At 39.1% G+C, this 23,656-nt stretch overlaps 1 pseudogene; it reads right to left on the bottom strand.

Moving 5' to 3' along the window:
- LOC137156643 (branched-chain-amino-acid aminotransferase, cytosolic-like) overlaps nucleotides 1–1,746 on the bottom strand; it is a 35,055-nt pseudogene extending 33,309 nt beyond the window's left edge.
- Between the last annotated feature and the right edge of the window lie 21,910 nt (nucleotides 1,747–23,656).

Here is a 23,656-nt window from a genome sequence, read left to right as displayed (position 1 = left end):
AAGAAATACATTAGAATAAAGAAAGGTCACTGATAATGATCTAGGTTTACTTGGTCTTGCCTCGGTACAGGGGGCTGGATTTAACGAATTCTTGATGTCCCTTCCAGCCCCACATGTCTATAGTTTTATGATAATGCTAGTATTGTTTCTCAAAGGCACTCCATTAGAAAGCAACTGAGGAAATTGGACCTATTCTCACTGTAAAATGAATTTGATTGTGATGAACTAATTTTAGATTTTTATATGCTGCAAAGGCTGCTTAATGCTTTCTTAATGCATCTGAATTCTTCAGAATTAGGAAGTACAGAAAGCCAAGGCAAACATAATTAAGAAAGTTTTTAAAAAACCCATCAACTCTCGGGTTTTTTTTTTACACCATGAACAATAATAAACATGGACTAAACTGCCAAAAAATGGACAGAAGTATGTGATGCCAGTGAATTTGAGTTCAGGATTGAAGTGGAACAGTCTTTACACTAAGTGTATGTGCACAAATTACATGTATTAGTTTGGGAAATAAGTGGCATATATAGAGGGAACAACCAAGCAAATAAAAGAGGGCTTGGACTGGATGGCTTAGGAGGTTTGCCTTGCCTTGCCTTGCCTTGCCTTGCCTTATGGTATAAATCCTATCAGCTTTGTGTTGCTGGTTCAAATCTGCCTAGATCAGCAGTATATGAAGGTCACTGTCATCTGAAAATTATTCCCTTAGTTATGAGGAATACGTTAGTGAACTCAATCCAATTGTTAATGTACTAATTACCATCCTTGTTGGCAGAGACGCTAAGGAGCAAATGAATATTGCCTTGTATCAAGAAGTGGTGCATCAGGTTAGGTTGAAGCACCTTTGTGGGTGTTATGTATTATTTTACTATAGGGCCCATAATTATGCTGATGGTCAGCCAGAGTTCACATGTGGTGCAGACCAGCTTCCCTCCTTGCTTCCCCTCAGCTAACAAATGGGTGCTAGTATAATCAACTGTAACATCAATCGGCTCCAGTGGATTCATCCTTATCAGTGGTGTTGGGTTATTCAATTTGCTCAAAATCATATTCAGTGCCTCCATCTGAACCTCTATCCAGGGTTTTTCTGGACCCTGTCTCAGTTTGCGTTGGAGAATTGCCAGTTAGGTTCCCCTCCCTGGCAGCATGTGTTTGTGATAATTAATTTGCCCCAACAACTGCTGAAGCTCTTTTTTGGTTCGTGTGGGTTTTTCCACCCATTTATTCCAATCATGTTTTTCTGTTGCTATCACTATCTCATTTGGATTAACTTTACATCCCAGAAAACTAAACTCCGTGGATGGCGTTATCACTGATTTATCTTGATTGATTTCCCATCCTCTCTTAGTTAGTTCTTCTACTATTACCTTCGTGGCCTTTCTCACTTCATCTTCCACTCCCCCGCCCCCCATTAAAACATCATCCACATAATTAAGTACAGTCACCCCTCGGAATTGCCCCTTATTCCTTTTTTCTATTTCCCTCAAGTCCTTTTCTAACCACTGACTCATAATTGCAGGGGAATTTTTAAACTTTCCAATTATACATTAGTTCAAATGTAAAATTTAAAATACCTTCCGGATCATTCATTGGTATTTGATAAAACATATCCTTTAGATCCAAAGTACAGGTGTACTGTAGATCTTTACTTGCCAGTATGCATTCTATCTCTAGCCTGTCTCTTCTCGAAACACACTGAACCGTTTCCACTTGATCATTGGCCTTTTGATAATCAATTACCATTCTCCACTTTTTTGGTTCTCCCGGGTGCCCGGGCCTTGGAATGCCCCATGCGGGTGACAAATACTTGGAACTGAGAACCTGTTTTAGTTTGTTTTGACCCTGCAATTTTCTCAATAACTGCCTAATGGGTTTTTTACCCTCAGGTTTTGTTGGCATTTTTACCACCTTCCAATTTTGATGGGTCGATATTAGTGTAGGTTGATATATTTCCCCGAACATCACCTCCACCTTTAATACTTGGGTTATCTGGTCTTTTAATCCCAATTGTCTAATTTGATCTATTCCTAATAATTTTCTATCCCCTAACATTACTGTGACACTCCTCACTTCCCCCTTTGCAGTTTTCATATTTACTTTGGCCAAATTCATTTGGTGGGTCTCATGTAATCTTTGAACCCCATACTTTGTGGGATACTTCTGGGGTTATCACACTAACCTGTGCCCCAGTGTCTAACAAAAATCGACAACGTTTCTCTTTACCGTCTTCTCCAATTATTATTACATTAGTATGTGGTCTATTATCTCCTTTCCCATGGTGCGGCCAGATGACATTTGGCCCCTACTAGCTTTTTGACTCTGATGGGGGTTGGTGGGATGTCCTAAAAGGGTTAGTTTCCTCCCCATTTGACCCATCCTTTTTCTTCCGCTAACTTCTCCTGCACCGTACAGGACATTCTTTCTAGCTGTTTCCTATCCACTCCTTGTTTTAAGAGGAACCCAAAAAATGGCCTTTGATACTTGGTAGGTTCCTGCGGTTTTCTTCCTTGGCCCTCTTCCATATCCTTATCACTCTTGGCTGTCCTATTCATTTCTACTGAGATTTGATTTCTGGTGTCATACAGGGTACTAATCGGTTGGCCTTGATTCGCCTTTAGCCACAGTACAACTTCAGGCTGTGGTTTCCTTAATACACCCTCTGCCCCTGTTACACCAAAAAGCATTACGGGGATTTGGGTAGGATCTAATATAAATATAAATGGGTGAGGGTGTTGCACCTGTTGGTTCAGTCCGAACTGCCCAGGCTGTGGCCTCCATGTAATGTACGACAGACCAGCGCAAGCATAGACTAGCTCTGTCCCACTGGTAATACTTCCTGGGGACATGGCCATTGATTGTAGACTATTTCCAATGGCTAACGTGGCCATTGCACATAAGGAAATTGGCCACACTGGAGTATTTTCCACCAATTCTGATGTCGCTAACCCCAAGCTCCATTTACTATTCCTTAACAGCTCCCTAGACTCTATTCGATCTACAGTTTCCTGCCCATGTTCCATAATTAACCTGCCCGTCCATACCACTGGCACTTCCCCAATCCTTCTAGCTGTATCTTCTAAGAGCATTTTCATTTCAGCCCTAGTTCTGACCCTATAGTTGGTAGTTTCTATCGTGTGTCTTGTGGTGTGATTTACTACCCTTTTTGTCACGGCGATTGGAAGTGCCTGTGGTATTTTATCGTCCTCTTTTCCCATATCTTTTAACTCTTCCCATGGATAGACGGCAGGCGGTGGAAAGGGAACCGTGGGTGTGATGGGTAAAGTAACTTTTCCCTCCTTCTCTATTTCTCCCTCCTTTCCTAAGGATTCGTTTATTTGTACTAATCCCTCAGCCATAGCTGTTTTGGCTTCCAAGTGCGTTACGGTGTTCCATGCTAACATTAAATGCCTCCAGAGTGTTTGATTTACTTTGTCTGGAGCCCAGGTTGGAGGACCGAGTTTGTGGGGATGCTTAATCGTATCTAGTTCATCTCTTAAGGATGTTATCAATGGCTCAACGTTATCCCCTGTCTTAAACAACGTCACTTCGTGCAAGGAAACCTTTGGTCTTTTGGATGTTTTTGTGAGAATTTTTTTAATCTGATTCAATTGATCATGCACGGAATCCACCCTCACCTTTTTAACCCTGACCTTTACTAATTGTGGGGTTTTATCCTGCAGAGTTTCCCAGTCAAAGTCCTTATGATTTTTTATCAGACATGACAAACCTAATGTTGTCAGGGACATACTCCATGTCTTTCGTTCAGACCCGTCCTGAAAATGACACAAAGTTTCTTTAGGTGGTGGTAATTTGGTTAATGCTATCCTGTGATGGTATGCCACATGTTGAAAAATCTGGGACCTTCTGTCATCATTATTGTTATAGGGACATTCATCCTTCTCTTGTATACTTAGTTTCTCTGTTCTCTCATCACATCCTGTTTGTGACGTCATATTATGTAACTTTGAATTAAGTGGGGACCCCCTCTCAAACTTGACCTGCAGGATTTGGTGGGGACCCAGTTACTTGGTTCTTTTAATGTGATGTGGAGAGAAGAGAGGAAAATCAACCCAGCTTTTATCAGGATGGTGTTTATTATCAAATTGTTACGAACAATTTTACGTTAATTACTTACTACTTACACAATTTATGATTCAACTCCCCTCCAACACTAATTACAACCTTAATTACAATTAATACAACAAATACATAAAACTACAATAAACTATATATATTAACGCTAAATACTCACCACAAAAGGACAACAATCCAACACCAACAAAAACAATAAAGATTTCATGACCTGGTCTTAGTTTCTTTACGTTATGGTACCATTACTTGCCCAGGATATCGTCCATAGGACAGAATCCTACGGGTTATCAACTCAATGCCTTACTATTCTATGCAGTGAAGCATTGGGGCAATGAGCTGGAGAGAGGCAAGACAGTTGATCAGACCCTCCATGCGGTGCGATTCTGGTGCACCTCCGACCAAGGACCCTCTGTAGAGGACTTGCGTTCAGGGCTCTCCGTTTTCCTTCCATCTGACAACCCCTTTTATCTCCACTCCGTATGCATTTGCCAAGCCAATCATGGGCATGTTGTACGTGCCTCTCCTGGTCACGTTTACATGTCGCTTCTGGGTTTGTTCGGAGCGATTGGCTTACGCTGATGTGCCTTTCTTTTATTGCTGTGCCTAGATATTGCCTTATTTGGTATTGGAACTGAAGCACTTGCAAGTTCCTTTTTTCTGAGTTTGCTCGGTTAACTTTTGGTCATGTGCTTTGTTGGTGCTCGGTATCCTCCCATATGGTTATAACCTGTATTACAAAATGAATTCCCTTCCTGGTCTCAAAATGGACTCGGGGCACACTAATTTTACATATACCCCTCCATTATGACAGTGGGCAGGTTGAGAGAATTTTGCTGCTGCCCTTGCCCATATCTAGTCTCTGGCTTATTAATTAATTAAGGGCACAGGAACATAAATCCAACACCTTCTACGAGCTCTAACTTCTCTTATTTGAAAAATGAAAAAGATCATGATAAAAGAGTTTCATTTTACTTCATACAATTTCACAAAGAGACTCGTGCATCTCCAGTGGGATTTCCTTTTCTGAAGCTAAGTAGTAGGCAGCCACTCTAGCAATGTGACTTCCTCATAGTGGTGCTAGTGGACCATTCATAGGACTGAACTGGCACTTGACACAGTCTTGCCACCGTCTTATTGATGATTATACAAATGATAGAAAAGGGGTGATGATGAAAAGGACTTTTAAGTTAATGGTGTTGGTATTTTCAGTCTCTGTAAAGGATTGAAGGTCATAATGGTAATAGAAGTGAGCAGAATTATTGATATATTGATTATTGTTATATTGGCACCTCTGACAAATTCTTAAATACCCATGAATGCTCCAAATTAGTTGGAACCCAATGTGTTATATCATATTATTGACAGAATTACTGTCTCTAGAAAATATTTCCACTTACCACATAACCTAAATCTAGAAAGAACCATTTTCTGAGGTGGAACTTCCTAGGTTAACAACAAACAAGATGGGATCACCTACCATTTTGGAAGTAGGTCAGACAAGGGAAACATCAGATCTACAATATCTATGAACAACTCCTTGGCCAGAAGTACGTCTACCTAAAATTCAGTACATTCATGTGATCTCTAAGCTTAGCCACACAAATACACTATTAAAGAATTTGATTCCCTGAGAGTTGGTCGTTATGCTTAGCATAATTATTTCTTCTTTATTTCAAACCCAAAGATAACTAACAAGCATTTTTACAAGAAATGACAATGTCTTGCCTAAGCAGCAGTGTGATTTATTTTTGTTGTTCACATTTTCAGTTGCCAGAATGATACATAATTAAAATGTGCAGCTTGCTCTAAGGCAAAATGCTGTTGTTTTAGATGAAAAACTATCAACTGTTACCATTATCAGAATGAATTTTGAATCATATACTTAGTGTAATCAAGAATCAAAACAAAACAAAAATTTTAACAGGTCTTGGCACTAACAAATGACCTGGGTTTTTGTTCAACTTCATTTTTTTTAACCAAAGAGGATACTGTCCTATAGAAGCAAATATCAGACAATCAGAGTGCAGTGAAAATATAACATCTTAGGTTCAGGGATACCAATAAAATTACTCTTAAAATGGTACACTGATTGAAACAGCAATCAACCACTCACTGGATGCCACAGTGTAGTAACAAAAGAACATTAAATTAGGTCCGTAAATAAATATATATACAATTATAATCTATCTGGCCAAAATGCAGAAACTCAAATTTATGTGCACATTTAATTATGTGGAAATGTAAGGTTACTAGACACTTAATAGTCTGTTAAGATTCATCAGGCAACGCACAGTTTATAACCTTTGCCTAGTGATTACCTTCCTTTTTTGAAACCTGTCCTATTTGTTACTCCTTCATTGAACATGCAGTTATTTTTTCCTAAATCTGTTTGGAAAGGTAAACACTAAATCATCTAGACTGTAATCTGCATGATTATAGCTAGTGGAGCAGTACACTGTCTGGAAGATAATTAAACCATAAAAACAAATGTTAAAATAATGTTAGTCAGAGAACAGCCCTGTGACTGAATGTTAGAGCATCATACAGTCAAGCAAAACTCCACGTAGGCTGCTTTAGGCCCTTGGGACCTGAGTGTATGATGGAGATGAGGCTTTGAGTTCCAGAAAGGAAGCTAGAAAATTAACCACTTAGGTATTTACCCCTGCTGGCCACTGTTAATTTTTCCACAAGCAAATTAAGACCTGTCTGCCCAAGTCTATACATAAAGTGAATAGTGAAAGTCCTGTTGGAGGAAAGGGAATTGACCTTAAAGCAGAAACAATCCTGATAAATGTGATGAAAGTGAAAACCCTAGGTAAAAGGTGAATAGATTAGTTACATGTAGGATAAATGGCAAAAAAGCAAAAATCAAGTGGCTTTCCTTAAGTATGGAATAGTTTTCCTGAGTCAGAGCAGTAAGCATTAGCAACAGACGAGAGCAATAAATGTCTGTGACCATAGGGACAAGTAAGAATGAGACCTGGAGCAAAAAATAACATAATTCTGTCAAAAAGTGGGAATTTCAGAAGTTGGCAATCCATCCCAAAAATCTTTTGTGGATAGTGAGCATCTACATGAGAGACCAACTGTGCACTAACCATAAGGAACATCGTAATCATAAGGAGCACTAACCATAAGGAGCATCATAAGTAGCATAAATAATAACTAAAAGCCTAATAAACTTTGAAAGTACTAGCAGTGATCCCAAAACAATGTAGTGTACCTACTTTACTTACAGTTCATCCAGCAAAAGCCATGTCCAGTTGAGAAATCTTTAAAAAGTTACCCATGGTTTCAGTCCTTATACATCAAATTTCAGCCCACACTGAATATTTGTGGATGAACTATAAACCCCTAAAAATGAGATTATACTGGAAAGACAGAGCCTTAATTATGACAGCACTGTACTCGTGCCCTGTAGAAGTTTTTGGGTTCATCCTACTTCATTATGTTTTTTCCCCCTGATTATGTCAGAAACAGAATGAGGGCAAGTGAATATAGAGATTAATCCATTACCCTGTACATGTTTCCATTTCAAAGTTTGTTAATTTTCTTTCTCCTTTGTCAGTTTTAATTTGTCACTCACACAAAAATGAAATAATTGCACCAGTGTTTAAGTTCTATTACGTAGTCAAGGTTTTACTAGAGGTATAAAATTGCTTTTTACATTCTACGGACACTAGTTAATAGACTACAAAGTAAAACATGTTGAGACAAGGCTCCCGACACGTCAAATTAAATCAAAATCAAAATTAATTCAGTCCCAGCTTAGTGCTGATGTTCACCAATACTGTATCATGTAGAATAACTATAAAGTTACTGTTTGCCAAATGTAGTAATGAAATGGATATATCCCCCTTTGAAAACTAAATGGTATGAACTGAGCAATGAAATTTTTTAGATTCAATCTTTCAAATATCATGTTTTTTAAAAAGGTAGAGTCTCCTTAATAAAATAATTTGTAAAGCACCTGTCTGTCACACCAACGTTATTTGACATGATTAGGCATCAAAACTATCAAAGTCATTGTAAACTTTCAGAACTCACCTTGGGCAGTTTCCTACATTACTCATAAAAAGAGTACAAAGCCTACCTTCATTCAGCCTTTTACAGCTATTAAAACAAATTGGAACATTTAATTCACACTCTGACATTCTTTCAGAAAAGAGATCAGGAACAGACAATCTCAATGTTTTGTAGACAATCACCAGATTGCATTCCAAGATCAATCCATATGGATGTTGAAAATAACATTCTACCTTTCTGAAAATAGCTAACAAAGCAAAGGAGTCACAAACTCGTACGACTGAAAATAAATGGTGCAACTCTATGATTGTGTTGTATTTCCAAACCATATACTGCAACCTGGATGTAGGGCAAGATTTTCTAAGGTATTTAAGTGTCTAAAGGAAGCAGATAGGCGCTTAGTGTGATTTTCAAAGGGGTTTCTGTGGCTAAATTCCATTGAAATCAATGGAAATTAGATGCCTAGCTACTTTTGAATAATCCCAGTAGGTGTCTATTAAAGCATGTAAATATCTTTAAATATGGCCTGTAGTCCTTATTTATGCAGTAATCCCATTGTCTTTAATGGGATTAATTTCATGACTATGGATTGCTCACATAAATAAATACTCTTAGCTTCCAATGTGTGAGCAACTTTAAATGTATTAAAGATCAGTTCTATGAAACCGCCAAAAGTACTTGATGTAGTTAGGGTTGAATATAGAAATAGAAAACCAAAGGGTTAAATCTTCAGTGGCTTTCTTGCGAGTGCTGTTCAACTGAAGTCACTGGATTGACACTGCTGGCCAACTAAGGGCTATGCTGCTCCCCTTCCCTTGAATTCATGTTCCTGCTTTTACATGTTTATAACACTTCCTGATGTCATCATGTAGTACTGTTTTCAGCAGATTAGAAGGTGGGATTTTCAAAAGTGTTCTACAATGTCCTAACTCTTCTCCCAAAATTACCACAAAAAGTATGATTTTGATATATGCTGTAATCTAAAGAACACAAGGGCTCAACTAAGGGTCAACCTAAACTCAGAATTACCTTGTGTTGTGGGTCTATGCCTGCACTTTACTAGAGTGCATGTGTATAATATATTTATAAATATGGAATATGAGGATGACAGTTAGATTATAAACATGGAGCAAAGTGATTATCATGTTCTAAAGTACAATCCCTTACTATAGTATTAGGCTTGTTTGGTTTTTGTTATTATTTCTATTATATATATTTGACTGTAATCTGCCATGAACTGGCACTAGTTTTATTCATGATATCCATTGTAGGCAGTTTGCTATAATTTATGTTTCTTAATTAAACTGCTGCACTGATAGGCACTCGATAAATCAATGAAACGGATAAAACAAATGATTGTAAATATCACTAAAATGTCATGGCAATAGGCACTTCAAAAACTATTAAATGACTACTAGTGTAGGCTTAGTTGTGCACTGTTTCTATAGATTTTATTTCTGTAAAATAACACATTAGACATAGGCATATATTCTAGTTTTGTGGTTTGCCATGGTTATTTTTCCCTTTGTATCAATGCTAACATTCCACCACATCCCTCGGGGCATAGATAATCCTAGATTCATTTGTGTACTAGTGTCCCTCAGAAACAGTGCAAAGCATAGATCTATAGTCAGATGAACTGTTCACATTTTAAAAACAATTAAGTCAGGGACAGTTTATGCTCTTCAGAACTTTCAAATTATCTGTATATTTCCATTTATGAGGGAGGGGAGAGGGAACCCACAATCTCCCCACCTCTCCAAAAATATCTCTATGGAAAATTCTTATAGAATTGAATAGGGATTAAACCCGTAGCATTTCATAACAATTACTTTAAAATCATACAGAACTGTGTACAATTATGAATTCTCTGTATGTGTCTTTACCAAACTGTGAACTCCATTTTGATTGTGGTGGCTAGCTATGTTCTTTGTTGCCTCTCTTCCACCATATTGGACTGAAATTCCAATGGGTAGTGATACAGGGTTGACAATAAAGGCTCATTAATTCAGGATAGTCCTTAATAATAATAATACAGAAATCCTAAACAATAGACTGGCTCCCAGCAAGGATAACTGGTTTGTCAGGGGGGAAATTGCCTAGCAACAAAATCAGCTAGTAAAGGTCTGGGATCACCTGAAGTGGTGATCTAGGAATCACCTGACTGAGGGACTGAAAGATTACAAAAGGAATCACACAGGAAATTTGGGCAGGAGAAAGGAAGGAGGCAGATCAACCAAGATCAGAGGAGGTGAGCTAAGGGGAATAAGCTCCCTATTTCAGAACTGAAGCCCCACATTATAACAGAAGAACTGCAGACAGCCCAAGAAGACCCTGAGCCTAGCCCACTAAATGCTCTGGAGTGGTAAGGAAATGAGGCTAGGAAATGCATTTAGGATTTATTATGTTTGTGTATTTCTTGTGCTGTTAAAGAAAGAGCAGTGGCGTTTAGAATCTTGTTCAACTTAACCTGCATTCAGCTTCTCTCTTTGAGAATGAAACATGTAACAGGGTTTCTTTAAGCAAAGGGGAGAGTGTAGCACTGGTTCTAGGGCCTGAGTGGGGACTGGGTGGTCTAAACTCTTAGGAGGGGCTGCCATATAGAAGATTTGCACCCAAGAGTGTGCTCAGGCCCTAAAAAAAGGACAGTTCCTGGGTTCCATTCAGAATCTGGGGCTTAAAACAACAGGAGATTCAAATGCTGGATCCCTTCACAGCATTGTGGTGAATGGCCATGAGGGAATGCCTGGTTGGAGCTGTGACTCCTAGAACCTCAAGTGTGCCAGAGCAGCATATGAGGAAATGGCTAGGCTGATGACAAGGGAGGCAGGCATAATAGTCGTACAATACTCACCTGAGATGGGACGACCAAGGTTCAAATCCTTGATATGAATCAGACAGAGAAGGGACTTGAACTTTGGTTTTCTCCGTCTCTCTAGTTTTGATGAGAGAGAAATTCCAACTTGTGGGAAAATTTTGCTGAAAACTGATAAGTTCCCACCAAAAAAAAAAAAAAATCAGTTTTCACAAATTTGCATGTTCTGACAAGAAAACATTTAGATGAAAAATTCCTGACTAGTAGAGCTGGTCAGAAATTTTTCATTGAACCTTTTTCTTCTTTTAAACTGATGGGATTTAGGACCCCAAATACCTTTGATCTGGACCTAAGAACCTAACCTTTTCCTGCCTCCTTGGGGATCAGAATGTATTATGCCTTCCTATTCATCTCACTCACACCAGTTTTTATACTGATGTTACTCCACTGACTTCAGTTAAATTACTTCTGAATTATATTGGTATAAGTGAGAACAAGGTTAGACTTCTTATATCCAGGAGTATTTGAGAGTGAGCATCTCCAAAAACATCAACAACCAGCAATTACAAACTCAGGCGGTTTTACAGTAATTAAAACTCAGTTTATTAGAGAAAGAAGGAGAGAAGCCTACAAAAAATACAAACATAGATAGCCTATATACTGTGAAACCGCATAATAAACCAGAACAAATCTCTTAGCAGGAATCTGTTAAGCAGGAATAAAAGGTTACATGGCAGAAAGCTCAGTATTTTGCTTTCCAGCAGCACACTGTCTCAGCATGTCTCTAAGCCAGGGTCAACGAGTACCTGTCAGTCCACTCTGTGTAATTGTAGAACTTTCACTTATACTCTTATAAGGAACTGGGTTCATATGTGAAAACCCATCATTAGAATGAGGGACAGTGTGACATTTCTCTAATTCAAACATCCTTATAAAATTACCAGTTACAAAACTTTAATTAAGTTCCTGATCCAGAAATTTATCCCAATTTGCATTTGGGGGTATATTGGGCATATCAAAGGTTATTGCTTACTACAGAGATTTCTTTTGATGTTCTGTAAGTGGTTGGTGAATATGCAACTAAATAAATTTATCCAACAGTGGTCACATTTAAAAAGTTTCTCCCAGGTTACATGTCCCTGCAATATTTTAATTAAAGGGAATCTCACTCCACTAGAATTTTTCAAAAGGTAAGCATGTTTGAGTGAGACAACTGCTAATATCTTGTACACCTTTTGTAAGTTACCACACTCTTACACTATCTCTAGACTTAAAATGCTACAGTGGCACAGCTGCATCACTGTAGTACTTCAGGGTTCTCCCATCACTTAAATTAATCCACCTCCCCAAGAAGCAATAGCTAGGTCAATGGAAAAATTCTAGCACTGTCTACACCGGGGTTTGGGTCGGCATAGCTACGTCTCTCAGGGGTGTGGATTTTTCACACCCCAAAGAAACATAGTTATGCCAATGTAAATTTTCAGTGTAGACCAGTCTTTAAATGGTTTCTGGGCAAATATCTCCTCTTTGGAAGAGTCTCTTCGGATGTTAATAGACTTTGTCCCCCATGGAAGTTGTCTTAGTTAACCACCTGTTTAGGCCCTAATTCAGCAAGGTACTTAAGCACATGGCTAACTACATAAGTGGACTCACTGACTTCAGTTGGACTACATGTGTGCTTAATGTCAGACATGTGCTCAAGTGCCTTGCTGAACAGGGTCTTTAGAATGAAGTCTGTTTGCAAAAAATAGTTCCTGGGAAATCCCATAAGGGACTGAGCACTCTCCACTCCCCAGTGCCTCCAACTGAAGTTGCAGGTGCTCAACACTTCTTAGGAATGCTTAGCAACTTGCAGGCTTGAGTCCTGACAGTCTAGAAATCACCACAATCTTATTTAGACACAGGGCCTGATTTATAAGCCACAACCTTCCTTTTGCTTTTGAAGATGCAATTTTGTACCTGCAAATAATTGCACCTATCTTTGTGTGCCTCATATGAATTGTGGGCACAACATAGGCAGTTCTCTCTTTGCCTGAAAAATATTTGCACATATAATGAATTGTGCATGCAATAATTCAGGCTCGATTATTTGTGCATGCCAAGTTGGAAACACACAAAAAAAGGCCATATTTAAATCTGAAACATGATATTAAACCAACTATATTTCATACAACCACTACTGGCTTTCCAGAATATTGAAAACATCTCACTTTTATATCTGTATAGGAGTGTATGTTTTAAACTGATAAAATAAGAGTTAATGTAACTTCTAGCTGTGTTAGCTGAAGAGAATTTGTCTATGGTCTTGATAGTGAAAGTCCTTTGTTACTCCCCATAAGAACAAGAAATGTATTGATCTGGACAGAGATAGGACAAAGATATGTGCTAAAAGTATCCAGAGGAGACAATAGACAAACAAAATGTATGTCAGATAAAGTATTCCTGTATTTGTATGTACCAATTAGTTGTGTTCAGAATGAGAATACATATTTAAAAAAAAATAAAAAATATTGAGGGGGAAGAAAGAAGCTCAAAAATCTTCAAGAAAGAAGAGTCAGAAAGAAGCAGAAATAAGATTCTGTATCACAGTGAAAAAATGTCAAAAGGGAAGTAAACTGTATGAACGAGGCTCTAAGGAAGCAAGCTGTAACCTTCCAGCTCCATTGAATTCTGCATGCAGCTACAAAGGAAAATACCAGGAGGAAAAATCTAAACTGGGAAATTAAGTGATGGGAATAACTCTTTCAGTAAAGGCTGAGAATTGATGATTCAGTACTTTACTAAAAGGAAGACCTACTCTTAGCTGAGTGCTGGAAAAAGAAGAAGAGGGAACTGAGACAGGGGACTTACATTCTGACAATGGGTAGAGGAAGAGAAGGAGAGACTTGGAGGTAAGCTAGAGAGTCATTTGCAACCTCTCATCAACGAGGAGGCTCACGTCGTACTTCGTAGAGCCAAAAGTGGGTGGTGCTAACCAATGTTGGGTGTGGCTATGGTGAGAAGGAGATGTCTCTATTGATGGGAATTCTATGGAGTTCCCTACAGAACTTAAAGCTCTCTCCCCCTGCAAAACCCCAGTGGTGCAACATTCCCTATTGTCCATTGTGGGCAAATTCTTCATGCACTGGGACACAGTCACCCTTGCTAGTACAGAGATGCAGTTCTTAGTAAGGAGGGTGAATCTGGCCCTACAACTTTTTTGATGATTAAGAAATGAAGTGGAGCTTACATGTCCAAGATGAGACCTGAGCAGTTCCCTTACATTCCATCAGAAGTAGGGCTCCTACTTCCTAACATCTGAAAGATATAGCTGACCAAATCTGAAGCAGATACACATTGCCTTGTGGTAGGAATTTTGTTTTCGTCGATGAATAATGAACTGCCAAAACAACAGCATGGCAGTTTTAAAGCAGCAGTGAAAATAAACACATCTGCATAATCCAAATGTCCTAATAGTAGTAATTTGTTTTGTAATGCTTAGCTCACAAATGACAATCTGTTGGAGGAGCCAAGTGTTTTGAACTTTGAGCCACTTGATTCTCATAGTTTCTAAACCCTATGAAATTCAGAAGCAGATATTTTGTCATCTCAGAAATTATTGTCTGACTGTACAAATATGTAATTGTTCTGAGCTTTTAAAAGGTATATAGAATAGAATCTCTGTGATATTACATGCAAATAATTTTTTAGACAACAAAAATATATTTGCTATAACATCAACAGAAATACAGGTGCATCAAAGGAGCAAGCAAATTCTCAATTTTGAGTCTATTTTTCATTTAAGAAAATGTCCTGAAAGCCCTTGAGTTTAGACAATCTTGCATCAGCCTGCTGCCTGCAGCACTCCCCTGGGCCAGCATTTCAGATGCTCTGAGGCTGAGATCTACAGGAACCACTAAATCATATCACAAGCACAAGCTTTTCTTGCATACTCCTAGAAATTGTATATGCAGCACAATAGAGTTCCACATATCTAGGAAAGATGCAATCTTCTATCTACCTTGTATGCTTCTTCAAGAAGCAATACAAACATATCCTGCCTTTCTGTAATGTCATCTATACTAGCATCTCAGGGTGCACTGCAATGCTGAAAGTTAAAATTACAATTGAAAGACCATTGAAAGTTCACAAAAGAATCATTTTAAAAATACTAAGGGCCAAACTTCTAAAGGCAAGTGACTCAGTTGTATTGGTAACAGTGCTGAAAGTTTACCACGTCACAGACTCCAGAAACAGAATTTCTAAAAAGCAGGCTAGGTAGGTCCCTGAAACACCCACATGTTTTGGTATGAGTGAAATCTCCATCTGATTTGCTACTGTTATGCAGTACGCAGGGCAGTGGGGAAGGCGGCCAATCAAAGCTGCTACAGGAAACAGGCAATGCTCTCTTCTCCTTCTGGCCTCAGGATCTAATACCAATCTCCTAGCGGGGGAAGGAGAAGGAGGGAGCAGAAAGAGCCCAGCAGGAGCCCAGCACCTCAGGGTTATTCTACTTCCTCCTCCCCGCTTCTGAGCAATCGGATGGTTCCCCTGCTTCTCCCCTCTGATTCTGCCTTTTCCCTCCCTGCAATACCTGGCCATGGAAGAGTGAAAAGAAGACACTGTTGCAGCTCCACCTGGCCTGGGAGTGTGTGTGAAGGAGGAGCACGGGGGTGGGGGGAACAGACCAGACACGGCAGAACAGATGTGGGGGCAAAAATTGATGTGGAAAGTCATGGGACAGGATTGATTAGGGAATCAGGGGCAGAATTAATTGCTGGGCAGCAGATGGGCTGATGTGGGGGTGATGATAAACACCACCATTTTTCAGACCACTTTAAGCACTGATTTGTGACAGATGTACACATACCTATTATAGTTACCTAATTTGTGTGCGCAAACACACATTTGTAAATTAGCTGTGATATAGCATATTAGTCCTCTTCTCTGAAACTGAAAAGGATCTAACAACATCTCCAAGGGAACTAACATGGCTTATTTGTCCTTTTTAAGTGGCAACTGCTCCAGGTTCAGTTTCGAGCTGAACAGAGAAATATATAGAACTGGATCCCTTTCATTCTGGAAACATGTGATCTGACTTGCTGGTTAGTAAACTAGTCTGAAAGATTGCAAACAGCATGAAAATCTCCTTGGTAATATTGGGGCCCTATGTTGCTGCATGTTGTCTGAAACTATCTAGAGGAAGAAAGAGTGGGGGTGAATGTTGAGAGTTCTTCCCAAACTTCTTGAACAGCCACTCAGAGGATACATGCACATGAGTAACTGGATATGCACAAACAAATTTTGAAAGCACAATGGCTGCATGGACAAATTTGAATAAGAACATAACAGCTATACTGGGTCAGACCTATGGTCCATCTAGCCCACCATCCTGTCTTCCAATGCCAGGTGCTTCAGAGGGAATGAACAGAACAGGTAATCGTCAAGTGATCCAGCTTCTGGCAATGGGATGGATCAATCTAGCTGTTCACCTTCGAAAATTTGGTATAAAAGTTCAAAAATATCTTGAGTTTCTTACTTCAGTGAATTCCAAAGCGAGTGAGTAAAAAGGATTAAAGGGTCTGTCTAACAACCTGACTTTAAATTACAATCAAGAATAGAAGGAACACACAGAGAGAAAGTAAATAATTTAAATAAGAAAAAGTCATGCAGTAACTTATTTGTGAAACAAGCTGAAGAAAAATCACAGGCAGAGGAATGCTAAGGCTACTAAACCAAGCATTTGCTGATTTCTTTTTAACCCTTTCACTTCTATTCATTCTTTCCAAGTTCCTTGGTTTCACCAAATTTGGACCAACTTATTTTAAGCTAGACAGTGAGTTTTTAAAGGATCTTCCATGTCACAGGGTTAACTAGCCTTGAAATTGGCTAGGGATCAGCCTCACCTACACCAGGTTTAGCTCACCTCTTCAGGCGAAGGGAATGGGAATGCAAGGGTTATGTGACTAAGAATTGGGCCTGCTGAGAGACATAAAGGCAGCCTGTGGCCACTCTGTGGGAGACTCTAAGCAGTCTAGGGAGAGTGTTCTTTGTTAAAGGGTAAAAGTGCATGTAAGAAAGGCTGCTGAGGATAAGCAGACAGAGTAAATCAAAAGAGGTACTGGGAAGAAAAGACAGAGCACTTTGAGTTACAGGGCAGACGGATTATCTGTCAGGATTCCAGCGCCAAAGGACCTATAGTAGAGAATGTGAGTGTAAGTTCTCCTTGTGCTGCCATGTTGTGAGGTGATATAGCCACCACAGTTAACAGGGGAAGACAGGGTGGACTGAATCCCAGGGCAGCTGGCAACTGAACCTAAAAGATATGCTAATGATTGTTATGAAAGAGGACATAGCCTGTGAAGGAGGCCTGTGCTTGGCAAGAGGTTCAGGTAGAAGAATGGTATTGTTTACTTTTGAACTTTAACTCCAGAAAGTATGTACTTTTGAGACTTAGGTCAAAGGGCCAAATCATCTCAGTGACCTAACAGCTCTGGGAGCTGGAGGAATGCATATTGGGGGCAGAGGTAGTGAGATGGTCATCTGAGGAGAAATGGGGTAGTGGGTGGGCCTGAAGCCAGACTGAGTAAATCCTTGCCATACTTGGATAGCTACATATACAGATGGTAGAATTTCATTTCATTTCCCCACCACCACCAAAATAACTGAAAGAGCACAGCCAGCACCTGTATTTCGAGCTACTTTGTGGTTCCAATGGATAAGGAAAACATGTAAAGATGGAACGAAGCAAGGAATGGCAATCTCATTTGTTCTGAGCACCCTCAAAAACTTCCATAATGTCTAGCCAGTGCAAGCTACATACAACTGAACTTATTTTCTATTCCAATTGTATTGGCTGTTGCTAATATATCTGGCAACATTACCGTTGTTAAGTTATTTGTTTGTGACATGGCAGCAGTTTTTGCCACGGTGTATCTATTAGTGTGCTTGGTTTGTCTGCCTGCACTAAAGGAAATTGTTTCTAAACATACTGTTGCCCTTCTGCTGAGTGGTAGCAGATGTCTGGGACTTGCAGGCTAGCTTCCCAGTGGAGAAGAAATCAGTGACATGGATTCTGGGTATAATTCATTCTCAGTGTAACTTGTTTATATTACACTGCATACACCAGTCCTTGAACAGAGGTGGTCACAAATAGTACAGAGGCAATCCCTTCTTTAATTTATTTCAGCCAATTCACTCAGGAAGCAACTCAGACTTGAAAATTGACTCCTGCTGGAGATTCTTGCTACAGCTCCTCCCAAAAGAAATGGCGTCCAAAAACTAGCAATGATTAAGAAAAACATTCCTTCAAAGACTAAACAATGCTCTCATGCTAACAAAAAGAACTTTTAAAACTGTGTAACAGTGGCACATGGTGACCCCTACCATAAGAATAAATATTAATAAATAATATAATTAAAATTAAATATTATTCACCATTAACCACAGCATTTCCCTACATGTAAAAACAGGAAATAACTGTGACTTGACAAACAGTGAGTAGTTAATGGCAACCACTATACTGGGTATAATCTGTGGCATTAATGAAATATATTTTCTGGCCATTGATTAAACTGAATGTCTGATCCAAAGCCCACTGAAACCAGTGGAAAGACTCCCATTGATTTCAATGGACTTTGGATTAAACCAGTCAGGTCCCTGATTTGATCCCTGAATCCTAGGTAGCTGAGTTAGAAGTGTCAGAATGACAACGCTTGAGCTGCGGGCAGGATCTGTGTACGTGTCAATACTTCTTAAGCTCTCTGTTGACTCTGTCTGATACTTCCATAGAGTTGCATTGAAAGATGCTGCATCTGTAGTCTCTTTCCTGATTCACCCTGCATCTTATGTAGTCATTTACCCCAGTGCAAAGTGTAAAATGCTGCTGAATCAGGAGGATGGTATTTAATACCCACTTTGTACTGTCAGACTATGATTATACAAGTGCAAGGCAGTGGGAAATAAAGCTCCTTGCTCATTGCAGGTGGGCTACTGGAGTGCAGGGAATTTTAGATGAAGTGTTTTCAGGATGCCCAAGTGCTGCGCTGGGAAGGATAAATCATTGTCTTTGTTTTTCCGTCATTTTACCCAGAAAGAGCTCTTCCTGTGCCCACCGTTTCTTATGCAGCCAAGTCCTGCCACAATTACAAGAAGATTAGAAAGAGGTTGTTGGGGCCAGCACCTTCTTCCTTGAAACGATTCCCCTTCCAACCAAAATCAGAACAGTACCTTGGCCAACATTGTTTTTTTGTTTATCTGTCCGGGTTGCTGTTATTTGTCTTCACAAGAGCCTTGTGAGGTAGGGAAACATTAATATCCTCATTTTACAGATAAAGATTAATCATACACAAGTCTTATTATTGCATTTTTCAGCCATGGATCTCAAAACACTTTACAAATGAAGTCAGTATCATGATCCCCATTTGACAGATGGGGAAACTCACTCAGCACGTCAGTAGCAGAGCCAGGAATGGAACCCTGTGACTGGAGTCCCACTTCAGCGCTCTGTCAAGTCACTAAACCACACTGCCGCCCTAACTAGCATGACTTGACCAAGGTCACACAGGAAGTCTCTGATATAGCAGGGAATTCAGCCTGAGTCTTTTAAGTCCTTCTTTCCGTCTTGATATTCCAAGAAGACATTGTTCATTGCAGATAGGTTGCTGGAGTGCAAGGGATTTTAGATGAAGAAGAGAGGCATATTAGGCAAAATGCCTGTAGTGACTCAGAAGCTTTTTGCAGTGGTCAATCTGCTGAAAACAACCCATTTTGAAGGTAAAAATCTCAGCAGCATTTAGTTTGTGAACATCTATGCTGGTTATGTAGTAAAGTATTAGGTGCTATGTTAGTCTTGCTTCCAATATAACAATCAATTACCAAATAAGGACCTGATGAATGATAGTGGAAGGAGCTCAGCAAATCTCAGGCTCAAGCCCTGTGTGAACTGCCAGCACAATGTTCTGCCAAAATTTCCTGCAATTTTCTGTAGTGTTTTTCACATTTCTTCCCTGGCTTTATTTGTACGTCTAGGCAGCAATTTTAAAATGAGTATGTTGTTTAATATGATACCAGTGAAGCGTCTGCAGAGTATTTTCTGAAAACTTAAGAGCATGAGCTCCCACTGTGTCACCTTGTCTACCCTCGTGGTAATTGTCTCAAAGAATATCATCAAGTTAGTCAGGCATGATCCTTTCATGAACCATACTGACAACCCTTAATCAGACTGTTTCCTTATGCATCTCTTCTTCTTTGAACCTGAAGTTTTTAAAACTTTCCATCTGAGTGATGTTAAACTACCTGATTTGTAATGTCTTTGTGTCTCTAGGTTCTTCTGTTAACCAATTTCATATCACTAAAATATCAATCTTTTCTTAGCAATGTTGTACTAATACATGTGAAACACTAATTCTGATTTTTAATAATTTGGGAGCCACTCATACTATGGCTGTGGGAGCCACATACAGCAGAATCTAGCATTAAGGCACAGAAGCAAGTACATATATTTGAAACACTGTATGTTTTTGTATACTGAATATATATTGTGCAACGAGTACTGGATTTTGGCCTACGCCCTGAAAGGAGCCCTAGGAGTTGAAGATGCAAGTGACCTGCTGAAAGGCAGGACAGAAGTAGACATAAACCATAGGGAATGTAGCACACTGTGTAATGTTCCTTTAAATATGGTAATGAAAGGTGCCATTTACAGTCCCCCAACACATGCAGCCATATTCTATTAGGTGTATGACACGGCATGTCGCTGGCCACACCCGCAGTGCAACTAGCCATTTAATGTTGTGGAGTAGCTCTGCATATGCTTTCTCCTGTTCCTCTAACAATTTGGTGTGAGTCCACAATAGGCAACTGGCTATCATCAATCAGCTGTGCACTGCCTGCTGAAATATACTTGGGGTCTTTTTCCAACATGGGATCCATCTACCAAGAATATATCAATCTGCCTGTAATTTGGTGAGAAACCTTCATGATGTTTAGCTAGAACTCCCTGTACTAAACATAGTCTGGACTAGTTTGAGTGGGCTGTAGGATCACACAACTAAAGACCCCACTTTTAAATTTGTGAATGCACCACTTCAGTTTTAAATCTTGTGTGCAACATTTACTGAGGAGTCCAACTCAAGTGGAAGGACGGCAGGGTTAAGTGTAATGGACACTTAACTGCAAATATTCTGAATGCCATAAGAACATAAGAATGGCCATACTTGATCATACCAGTGGTCCATCTAGCCCAGGATAAAGCCCAGTATCCTGTCTTATTGAAGTGAGCAGAGCCAGATGCTTCAGAGACAGTGAACAGAACAGGGCAATTTCAAGTGATCCATCCCCTATCATCCAGGCCCAGCTTGTGGCTGGTGGAGCTTTAGGGACAGTCAGAGCATGGGGTTGCATCCCTAACCATCTTGGCTAATAACCACTGTTGAACTTTTTCTCCATGAAATTACCCAGTTCTTTGTTGAAGCCAGTTATACTACTGGCCTTCACAAAATCCCATGGAAATAAGTTCTACAGGCTGACTGTGGATAACATGACAAAGTATTTCCTTTGTGCTTTTTTAAAATTGCTGCCTATTAATTTAATAAGGCAACCCCTAGTTCTTGTATTATGTGAAGAGGTAAATAACATTTCCCTGTTCATTTTCTCCACACCATTCATGATTTTACAGACTGTAAGCATAATCCCTCCATAGTCATCTCTTTTCTAAAATGAACAATCCAGTCCTTTTAATCTCTCCTCATCTGGAAGCTTGTCCATCTCCCTAATAATTTCTGTTGTCCTTTTCTGTAACTTTTCAAATTCTAATATATATATATATATATATATATATATATATTATTAGATAAGGCAACCAGAACTGCACCAGTATTCAAAGTGTGGGCATACCATGGGCAAATGTTTTAAGAGCACTATCCCTGATGACTCTAAGATCTTTTTCCTGAGTGGCAACAGCTAATTTTAGACCACATCATTTTATATGTATAGTTGGGATTATTTTTACCATTGTGCATTACTTTGGATTTATCAACATTGAATTTCATTTGTCTTTTTGTTGCCCAGTCATTCACTTCAGTGAGATCCCTTTGTAACTTTTCACAGTCTGCTTTGGACTTAACTATTTAAGTAATTTTGTATTGTCTGCAAATCCTGTAATTGCCAGGATTGCCTCCGAAGCCTTTTTTAAATATCGGTGTTACATTAGCTACCCTACAGTCATTTGGTACAGATTTAAGTGATAGGTTAGGTGATAGGTGATAGGTGATTTAAGTGATTTAAGTGATAGGTTAGGTGATAGGTCCTGGTGAATTATTACTGTTTAACTTATCAGTTTTTTCCAAAACCTTCTCTATGGAAACTTCCATCTATGACAGTTCCTAAAAAGAATGGCTTGGGATTTCCCCTACATCCTCCAGTGAAGACTGTTGCAAATAATTCATTTAGCTTCTCCACAATGGCCTTGTCTTTCTTGAGTGGTCCTTCAACACCTCAATCATCCAGTGCCCCACTGACTGGCAGACTTCCTGCTTCTGATGTACTTAACAAAAAATTTGCTGTTAATTTTTGTTTCTTTAGCTAGTTGTTCTTCACATTCTTTCTTTATTATATTTGTATACTTCACTTGCCAGAGTTTATGCTCCTTTTTAATTTCTTCACTAGGATTTGACTTCTAATTTTTAAAGGATGCCATTTTGCCTCTACCCACCTCTTTTGCTCTGCTGTTTAGCCCTGGTGGCAATTTTTTATCCTGTTACACTTTTTTTTTTTTTAATTTGGGGCATACTTTTACTTTGAGTCTCTACTGTGGTATTTTTAAATAGTGTCCATTTAGTTTTGCAGGCATTTCACACTTGTGACTCTTCCTTTTAATTTCCATTTAACTAACTTCCTCATTTTAGTTTATATTCCCCTTTTTGAAGTTAAATTCTACCTTGGAGGGTTTCTTTGGCATTTTTTCCCTACCAGGATCTTAAATTTAATTACATTATGGTCGCTTATGCTGAGTGGTTCAGCTATATTCACCTGTTGGACCAGATCCGGTGCCCCACTTAGGATTAAATCAAGAATTGCCTCTCCCTTTGTGTACAAACTGCTCCAAGAAACAGTCATTTATGGTGTCCAGAAACTTTATCTCTGCATTCCATCCTGAAGTGACATACACCCATCAATACAAGGATAGTTGAAGTCCCCCATTATTATTGCATTTTCTGCCTTTGTAGCCTCTCTGATGTCCCTAAACATTTCACAGTCACTGTCACCATCCTGGTCAGGTGGTCGATAGTATATTTTTATTGCTATACTCTTATTGCTTAAGCATGGAATTTCTGTCCATAGAGATTATATAGTACATTTTGATTCATTTAAGATTTTTACTTTATTTGACTCTCTGCTTTCTTTCACATATAGTGCCACTCCCGCACCAGTGTGACCTACTCTGTCATTCCTATATATTATGTACTTTGATATTACCATGTCCCATTAATTATCCTCATTCCACCAAGTTTCCATGATGCTTATTATATTAAGATCCTCATTTAATGCCAGACACCCTAGTTCACTCATTTTAGTATTAGACCTCTAATATTTGTATATAAGCACTTGTACATTTTGTCAATATTCAATTGCTTGCCTTCATGTATTATATTTAAATGGGACTCTTTTACATTTGACAGTTCCTCACTTTCTCTGATGTGTACTGTACCATCTTCTTTCTTTTCTTCTTTAGAAGGATAT

The sequence above is a fragment of the Emydura macquarii genome, unplaced genomic scaffold (genome assembly GCF_026122565.2).
Source record: "Emydura macquarii macquarii isolate MOO-44397 ecotype Brisbane River unplaced genomic scaffold, CSIRO-AGI_Emac_v2 contig_1477, whole genome shotgun sequence".
NCBI lineage: Eukaryota > Metazoa > Chordata > Testudines > Chelidae > Emydura > Emydura macquarii.
The sequence above is the reverse complement of the archived record's forward strand: the minus strand, read 5'-3'. Positions and strand labels throughout refer to the sequence as shown.